Source organism: Tupaia chinensis, unplaced genomic scaffold (assembly GCF_000334495.1).
Source record: "Tupaia chinensis unplaced genomic scaffold, TupChi_1.0 Scaffold000097_1, whole genome shotgun sequence".
Classification (NCBI taxonomy): Eukaryota; Metazoa; Chordata; class Mammalia; order Scandentia; family Tupaiidae; genus Tupaia; species Tupaia belangeri.
Genome location: NW_006159559.1, coordinates 8535037 through 8544830, shown reverse-complemented (window position 1 = coordinate 8544830; position 9794 = coordinate 8535037). Strand labels below are relative to the sequence as shown.

General features: G+C 38.2%; 1 protein-coding gene across 8 annotated transcripts in view; it reads left to right on the top strand.

Annotated features, from left to right (window-relative positions):
* The window catches only part of SNX14 (sorting nexin 14), a 111064-nt gene that overhangs the window by 76695 nt on the left and 24575 nt on the right, over nucleotides 1–9794 (top strand). The window lies entirely within an intron of this gene.

Genomic DNA, 9794 nt, shown 5'->3' with positions numbered 1-9794 from the left:
AGTGTCTCCCAGAGCTTCCCCGTGTTTTCCAGGAGCAGTTTTATAGTTTGGGGTCTTAGATTTAGATCTTTGATCCTCCTTGACTTTATTTTTGTCAGAGATGAGAGGCAGGGGTTCAGATTCATCTTTCTGCAAGTGGAGATCCAGTTTTGCCAGCACCATTTGCTGAGAGGTTTTCCTTTTCCCACTGGATTGACTGGTACACCTTGTCAAAAATCAGTTGACTGTATGTTTGGGCATTTATTCCTGGGGACTCTCTTCTGTTCCATTGGTCCACCTGGACTCACTCCTCTTTCTAGTCCTCTGTTTCCATCCTGTACAATCATCCCTAATCTCCATGCACTTAGTCATAGGCATTTCTCAGGGACCAGCAGTTAGCCTAATAGCTATGTCACTGGACTCCCACGTAGTCGACCACAGTTCAAGTCCTGGACCCGGCGACTTAAACTCACGCGGGGCGCATGTGCATGTGTGCCCAAGATCCCAAGAGGAGAATGGAGTAGAAGGGATTGTGGCATGGCCATCCCCCCTGGGAGGTGATTTCTCGCTTTCTATCTCTCTGTCTCTCTCTGTCTTTCTGGCGAGCGCACGCGCCGCGCCCTATAGTGAAAACCTTTCCAAAAAAAAAAAAAAGAAAGAAAAAGAAAAAACACAGGCATTTCTCAAGGCTCTGTCCTTAATTTTCTTTTCACCAGTCTTAGCAGAACCTATTATTGTAGTTCTTACCTATATGTAAATGTAGTCTTACTTAGTTATGCTTTTCAGGTATAACCATTTATTTTAACCACTTAGACATCACCACCTGATCTATCATCTTTTGAGAATTGATATCTAATTCTATTTAATGACACTGTTATCTCAATCATGTTTGAAGCATTAGCATTACCTTGTCATTTCTCTCATGCTCCCTACACATCCCTTTAGTTACTAAATTCTGTGTTTTACTTCTTTGGTATCTCATTTGTATCTTCCTTTTCATTTCCTTTACTGTTTTCTTAATTGAGGTTTTCATTGCCTCTTATTTGGACCATATTATTTCCTCTCTAGTTTCCTGGATTCCCATCCTCTTCCTGTCCTCCACCTTATGTATCATAGGTAGATTAAACTTTTGAGAGGATAGATTTGATCACATCTAAAAAACCTTTTATTTCTCTTTGTTACCATAAGTTTATTCCTTAATCTAGAACCCTCTGAAAATTACTCTGTAATTTGATACCAATATATCTTTCTAGTTATATCTCTTACTGCTTCCTTTCACATGTTAGCAAAATTGAAACCCTTTCTTTTTTTTGCTTCGGTGTCTTTGCTTATACTGTTTCTTCCACTTTAAATGTTCTTTCACTATAGCTATTTGCCTACATGTTACTCATCTTTGAAGATCTAGCTGAAAAAAAGGAACAACTGATTCTGCCTGTCCTTTCTTCAGAAGATATCATTTGTCTAGGTCTTCGATAGATAAGGAGATCTTTTCAGTTGGAGGGCATATGAGGCATGGAAGAGGGAGTCAGTTGGGATTCTTTGAAGTATCTGAAGGAAGGGTCCATGTAAGAGATTAGTAATAGAAAGAGAAATGGGACCAGCAGTTAGTGTAACAGCTATGTCGCTGAACTCCCATGTAGTCGACTGCGGTTCGAGTCCCAGACCCAGTGGCTTAAACTCACACCAGGTGCGTGTGTATGCATGCCCAAGATCCCGAGAAGAGAATGGAGGAGAAGGTATTGCGGCATGGCCATCCCTCCTGGGGGGTGATTTCTCACTTTCTCTCTCTGTCTTTTTGGCAAGCACACGTGCCCTATTGCAAAAACCTCTACCAAAGGAAAAAAAAAAGAATAGAAAGAGAAGTTATGGCCATATGTGTCATGGTAAGGGATTTGGGTTTGACCCCCTAAGGAGGGAAAGAAAGAGATCCACTGGTTCATTTTAAAAAGTGGAGTTACCTAATCAGATGTGGATTTCAGAAATATAACCCTGACAGCAGCTTGGATGAGTATACTGAAGGCAATTAGAATCACAGTCTGAGAATAAACATAATATAGTGTGTATGTGCAAGACCATTGCAGAGAAAAATATGAACTTTTATTGGGAGACATTAAATCAGACACAAGTAAATAAAAATGATATTCATTGTTTAGAAGCCACAATATTGTTAAGACATAAATTTATTCCCAAGTTAATTTCTAAATATAATGCAGTCCTAGTCAAAATCAAACGGGTTTTCTATGTGTGTGATGAACTCAATCTATAATTTATATAAACATGCATAGGACCAAATAGTTAACATATTTTAGAAGAAGAACAGAGTTAGGGACCAGCAGATGTCATAATAGTTATGTCGCTGGACTCTCACGTAATTGACCATGGTTCGAGTCCCAGACCTGGAGGCCTAAAACTCAAACCAGGCACGTGTGCGTGCATGCGTAAAATCCCAAGAGGAGAATGGAGGAGAAGGGATTGCAGCCTGGCTATCCCCCTGGGGGGTGATTTCTTTCTGTCTTTCTGTCTCTCCAGCAAGCACACATGCCCTATAGCAAAAATCTTCTCTCTCAAAAAAACATAAGAACACAGTTGGAGAACTGTGTCACATGTCTTGATTTATTAACACTGTATTAATCAGTAGACCCATGGAATAGAACAGACAGAACCCAAAGATGTATACATTTGCAGACACTTCATTTACAAGTATGACTCTATAGAATAGGACAGCATCTGAGTTAAACTGTGGTTTAAGTCCCAGACGAGGTGGCTTGCTCTCTCACTTTTTCTGTTTCTCTCTTTCTCTCTGGTGAGTGCATGTGCTCTATAGAAAATTTAAAAATAATAATAACAAATAAAATTAAATAAATAATTGTTTTCTAAAAAGTTTTCTGTATAGAAGCTTATAGAAGTTTAGAAGATTAGGCCCAACTTTATAGCACAGAGGATAAATGCATAGGAACCTAGATCACACATGGCTGACTGCATTTCAGATCCTGGCCTTGGAGGCTTGAAAAATACATGCTTGTGTGCCCAAAACCCTAATGTGATGGAAGAATGATTGCAGTGTGATCTCACCCCATAGTGGAGGAGTGCTTTCTATCTCTCTCCCTTCTCCCATGCCCTGCGATGAAAAATTTAAAAAAATAAAATAAATTAAAAAGATTTTAGAAGATTACATGGGGAATGAACAGCTCTATGATCTCAAGTTGTTTTCAGTGTTTTCTTCTGTTAACCTGCTAAGCAAAACCTATTTTTTTTAAAGTATGTTTTAAAGTATACTTATGTGTTGCTTAATAACAGGAATATGTTCTGAGAAATGTATTATTAGACAGTTTTGTTGTGTACTTATACAAACCTAGATGATACAGCTTATTCTACACCTAAGCTATACAGTATAGCACATTTAAATATTGTCTGACCACCAATATATGGTGTCTTGAAGTCTGTTGTTTACTGAAATGTTCTTATGTAGTGAATCATGACTGTGTGTGTGTGTGTGTGTGTATTTTTAATTTCAAGAAAGTTATTTTTAGCTTTAATAAGTCAAAATCAAAAAATGTTAAGGGAACTTTGCTTAACACTTAAAACCAGGAAACTGGTTAGGATTCTGTTCAAATGGTAGGTACATGGACCTCTTGACAACTCAAGAGAAGACAGAAGTTCTTAATTCTGTAAAACAAAGCGTAGAAGAGGGTCAGTAGTGGTTTTTGCTTTTGTTTTTGTTTTTGTTTTTTGAGAGGTTTTTGCTATAGGGCTCATGCGCTCGCCAGAAAGACAGAGAGAGACAGAAAGTGAGAAATCCCCCCCCAGGGGGGATGGCCACGCCACAATCCTTTCTCCTCCATTCTCCTCTCGGGATCTTGGGCGCGTGCACACACACACACACCTGGCATGAGTTTAAGCCACCAGGTCCAGGACTCAAACCACGGTTGACTACATTGGAGTCCAGCAATATAGCCATTACACCAACTGCTGGTCCCGATCAGTAATGTTTTCGTCAAAGGTCATAAAATTGTATTTCACCAGTTCAGTTTCACGTACTTAATCTATCTTCTGTTGTGACCTGATCTTTTTGTTTAAATTCTGAAAGATGATATTCAACTCTGGACTTGTCCCTACCATTAAGCTGGCCATTTTCTTAGTTGTTTTTGAACTCTTAATTTTGTGTTTCTGACTTTAGTTTTCCTGAGACTGCACACCCTTCAGAACTTCTTGGAGAACTGGTTTGGTGTTGGTAAATTCTTTCAGGTTTTGTTTATCTGACAATATTCTTGTCTTCTCTTCCCATGTGAAGGATAATCTTGCTGAATATAGTATTCTTGATTGAAATTGTTTTTCACTCAACTCTTTGAGTGTATTTTCTTATTCTTTTCTTGTTCATGTTGTTTCCAATGAGAGGTCTGCTGTTAGCCTGATGGGATATCCTTTGTAGGTAACTTATAGGTAGCTTGACATTTCTCTCTTGCCAATTTTAGTTTCCTGTCTTTGTGGTTTTGGTCAACTTGACTATAATGTGTCTTGGAGAAGATCTTGGGTTGATCCTTTTTGGGGTCCTTTGTATTTCTTGGGTCGAAATCTTTGAATGCCTCCCTAGTTTCAGAAAGTTTTCTTCCAGGATTTCATGGAATAGATTATTAATGCCCTTATTAGTCTCTTCACCTTCTGGGATACCAATCCAGATATTTGGACATTTAATGGTATTTATTATTTCTTACATATTATTTTTATTTGGGGGGACTATTTTCTCAGTCTTCGTGGTAGATTTTACTAGTCCAGCGATTCTGTCTTCTACACCTGAGATTCAGTTTTCTGTATGATCTAGTCTGCTTTTAAGGGAGGTTTTGACTCTCTGTATTATAGCCTTCATCTCTAACAGTTCCATTTAATTATTTTTTATGGCATGTACTTCCTCTTTCAGCTCCTGCAAGAACTTCCTCACCTCCTGGAACTCATCGGCTCTTTTCTCATGCCTCTCCTGGAGTTCATTGTGAAGAATTAATTGTCTTTCTTCTCTTGCATCTCTGTTAGCTTTGTCACTATGAATAATTTAAAATCTTTATCAGATATTTCCATGAGTTCCATTGTACTATCCGTGGATGAAGAGGAGTTATTCTTTTCACTGGTGGGAGAGAGATTTCCTTTGTTTCTCATATCTCTTGTGCCTCTGTGGTGATTGCTGGTCATCTGATGAGTTGTTTCTATCTAATTTCTTGAAGTTCAATCTGAGTGATCAGAGGCTTGCAGGAGGGGGTGATCTGCAAACTCTTTGCCCTTCTGTTTTTCTCCCTTTGTGTGGCAGATTCAGTGGGAATTGAGGAATATGTTGACTCTAGTAGTATTTGGATGTTGGGCTACAAATCTGTCTATACACTCAGTGGGTGGAGGCTGAGCAGCAAAGTGATGATGTAAAAGGAAAAGAATAAGAAAACAGAGAAAGAGAGAAAAAGAAACAACAACAACAATTTATTTATTTTAAAAAACAAAAAATGAAAACCTCATGGCATGCAGTAGTTCTCAGCCACCATTGAGGACTCAGTCTTCTGCTGAAGGCCTGCTCTTTTAGCCTCTCTTAAATGGGAGAGGGGAAGGGGATACATAGCAAGATAAAGGAGGATTTGAGAACCAAGAAAATACTTTACCTTAAAAAATTAAAAAGAAAGAAAAATTTTTAAAATGAAGAGAGAGAGACAGAGAGAAAAATAAAAGGGGCTCTACCAAGAAGAATTCTCAGCAGAAAATCTTCATTTCTCTTAATCCTTGAAAGTACTAGTTCTCAGTTCCTGTGGAGGACTCCCCTGTAGTTATATTTTTTTCAATCAAAATATTTTAAAGAAAAGTCCATAGTAGTTGTAATCTGAATGTTATTTTTGCAGAGAGGTGACAGAATGAACATATAGTTTATAAAACAAAATGAAGCAAAAACTAGGTTACAAATTGTTGAGATTCACAAAATGGATCTCTTCAGATATTAACCAGAAAAGGAACTATCTATACTATTAATTATAGTAAAAATTAAGAATGTTTGTTCATAATAAAAGCCATAAAGAACATCATTTGGCATGGTAGTTAAGGTGCTGGACTTCCACATGGCCAACTGCAGTTTGAGTTCTGGACCTGGCGGGTAGCTTGCCCATTTTCTCTCACTTTGTCTCTTTCTGTGAGCACACATGTCCTATAGCAAATTTTAAAATAAATAAATAAAATTAAGTAGGTAATTCTTAAAAAGAGGAAGAAAATGGATAGACAATTACAGAATGGGAAAAGCTTTTTATGTTTTTTGTTTTGTTTTGTTTTAAATTTGCTATATATAAGGCACATGCTTTCACCTGAGAAAAACAGAGAGAAAAGGGGAAAAGTAAAGTGAGAAAGCACCCCCTAGGGGGGATCGCTATGCTACACTCCCTTTAACATTCTTGGGATTTGGAGCATGCACGGACATATAACCGACATGTATGGTGACTGAGGTGCTGGACTCTCACATGGCTGACCACGGTTCACATCCAGACCTGGTGGCTTCCTTTCTCACTTTCCCTCTCTTTCTGTCTTTTGTGAGCACATGTACCCTATAACAAATTTTAAAATAATAATAATAATAATAAATAAAATTAAATACTTCTTTTAAAAAAAGAATTCACAAACTGTGGCATGAAAAACAGTACATACTCCTTAAGGGATTATATTAATTCTTTTCTTAACCATTTATTTGTATTTTTATTGACATTTTGTGTTTTTTAATAACCAAGTTAATACATTTATTTGAGTCAAAATATTCAGGGTATATGGTTCTTCTTATCAAGGGAAAATATAAGATTATTTTATATTTGGTTATTTATAGTATTTAGAAGATAAAATTGGGTAGACTTGGTTACCAATTAGGTTTGATTGAAGGAAAAAATTATCAAAGGTAATCTAAATTTTTGTTTAAGCAACTGACGAATGCTGCTACTTGATGGGATAGGGGATAATTTAAGAGCAGTTTTGAACTTACATAGGATTTTATAAAACCCAGTTGAAGAAGTTTTATAAGACAGGAAAGGCCCAGAGTCAGGCAGGGATTGGAAATTTAAGTTTTATTTGGAATCAGATTGAGCAAATAATTTTGTTCAGAAAGAACATGGAAAAGTGAGGAAAGCATAGGATGAGATTCTGTAACTTAAGGAACTTGGAAACATTCAAAGGAGAGGGAAATGGGTATTAATAAGGTATTAAAAACCAGAAATAGTGAGGTAGGATGGTTAAGTAGTTTGCATTTGTTAAAACAATCTCTTTATATTTTTTATTATTACTCTTGATGTTGCTATAAGGCTGCTTTTCTCTAAGTTAAACTTGTATTAAAGTTGTATTTTTCAGTTTTGATTCATGTTCAGTAATCATTTCTAAAGCTGTTTGAAATTTTATAATAGAACCTGGAGATAAGATGAGCAAGCAGTGAGATACTGCATAGAGAGCCAGATCCACATGGCTGGCCACGGTTCAAATCTCTGTTCCAGTGACTTGAGATACACATTGGGCACTTGTGTGTGCATGTCAAAAATTTTGACAAGGTAGAGAAATGGAGGAGATAGGATTTTAGCCTGACCATGCCCTATGGGGGGGGGATGGTTTTTCTCTCTCATCTCTGGTAAGTGCATGCACCCTCTGCCAATTAAACAATAAAAGAAGTAATTTTGTTAAACAAAGGACTAGAATAGAAAAAAAAAAAAAGATATTTTGCCATAGGGTGCATATGCTTGAGGAAAGTGAGAAATCATCCCCCAGGGGAATGGTCATTCCAGTCTCTTTTCCATTCTCCTATCGGGATTTTTGGCATGCATGCACACGGTCCATGTGATTTTCAAGCTGTCAGGACTGTGACTTGAACTGCGATATGGCCATGTGGAAGTCCAGCACCTTAACTACCATGCCGCCTGTTTCCCCAGAATTGAAATTCTTGATGTAAAATTTAGACTATAAACTTCATATAGTTTAAATACTATAGCACTTTTTGAGATTTTTTGACTAGTTTTTGCATATCATTAGATATAATTATGTATTCACCATTGTTTAAAATCTTTTGAAAACATTTCTTTACTTTTTTTTTTAAAGAATTATTTATTTAATTTTATTTATTCATTCATTTATTTAAATTTGACCCAAGAAAGACAGAGAGAAAGTGAGAATGCAAGCCACGAGGTCCAGGAATCGAACTGTGGTCGGCCATGTGGGAGTGTCCAGCACCTTAGCCACCACGCCACCTGCTGGTCCCCAAAAACATTTCTTAAGGAAATTTTCAGATACACTATACTACACAGTACTTGCCTTGTTCCATTGCTTGCTTGCTTGCTTTTTTTTTCTTTCTTTACTAGAAGGTGCTTATGCTTGCCAGAAAGACAGAGTTAGTGGGGGACAGGGGGACAAATGAAAACACTCCGTCATGGAGAATAGTCAAACTCCTCCAGTCCCTTCTCCATTTCTCTATCCCTTTGGGAGTTTGGGCACACACACCCAAATGTGCTTGATATATCTCTCATGTTATCAGATCTGGAGCTCACATGGTGAGGTCTGCCATGTGAGATCCAACTATACCTTACCTACCAGGCCATGGAGACAGCTCCTGTGTCTTATTTTTAATTGCTAGTGTGTGCATGCATTTGCCACAGAGAGGACAGAGAGAGAGAGGGAGAAAGCATGCTCCAGTATGACACAGTCACCCTGAAGTCCCCTCTCCATTTCTGCATCCTGTCAGGATTTGGGGCATGTGTGCACATGTGCTCAGTGTGATTTTGAGTCAGAGGACCAGGACTTGAACTGCAGTTGGTGACATATGGGATCCAAGTCCCTTAACCACTAGGATATGGGGTAGCCCCTTGTTGGGTTATTTTAAAATAAATCCCTTCTGTTTCTATAAGTAGTTTAGAATATAATATTTGCTGTAAATTTTTATCGAGTGTCAAATGCTCAATTATAAATGCTTTTTCTTTTTAATGAATTACTTCATTTAACATTTATTTATTTATTTCAGTTTGACTAGAGGCGGGGGAGAGAGAGAAAAAGCAAGCCACCAGATCTGGGACTCAACCACTGTTGGCCATGTGGGAATCCATTGCCCTAACCACCACATCACCTGCTGGCTCTGAGTATAATGCTTTTTACAGTTTCATTTTGTTGTTGTTGTTGTTAGTTTTTTGTCATAGAGCATGTGCACTTGCTGGAGATAAACAAACTGTGAGGGAAAGTAAGAAATCACCCCCCAGGGGAGAAAGCCATGCCACAGTCCCTTTTCCATTTTCCTCTTGGGATTTTGGGCACATACACATATGTGCCCAAAGTATGTGTGTGTGAGAGAGGTTTATGCTATAGGGCGAACATGCTCCCCAGAAAGACAGAGAGAAACAGAAAGTGAGAAATCACCTCCCTTCTCCTCCATTCTCCTCTTAGGATCTTGGGCACGCACACACACATGCCCAGCGTGAGTTTAATCCACCAGGTCCAGAACTTGAACTGTGGTCGACTACATGGGAGTCTAGCGACATAGCCAGTACGCCAGCTGCTGGTCCCATTCTTTTTTTTTTTTTTCTTTTTTTTGTTTTTGGAGACCCAGTATGATTTTTAAGCTCCCAGGTCTGAAACTCGAACTGTGGTCAACCACATGGAATTCCAGTGCCTTAACCACCACGCCATCTGCTGGCCCCAGTTTTACATTTTTTTAAAAAAAGAATTATTTAATTAATTTATTATTATTCAGTTTGACCAGAGACAGACAGAGACAGAGGGAGAATAAGAAGGCAGGTTGCGGTGGCGGACGAGGGAAGGCAGGGGGGAAGGGACAGGCGGTCGCA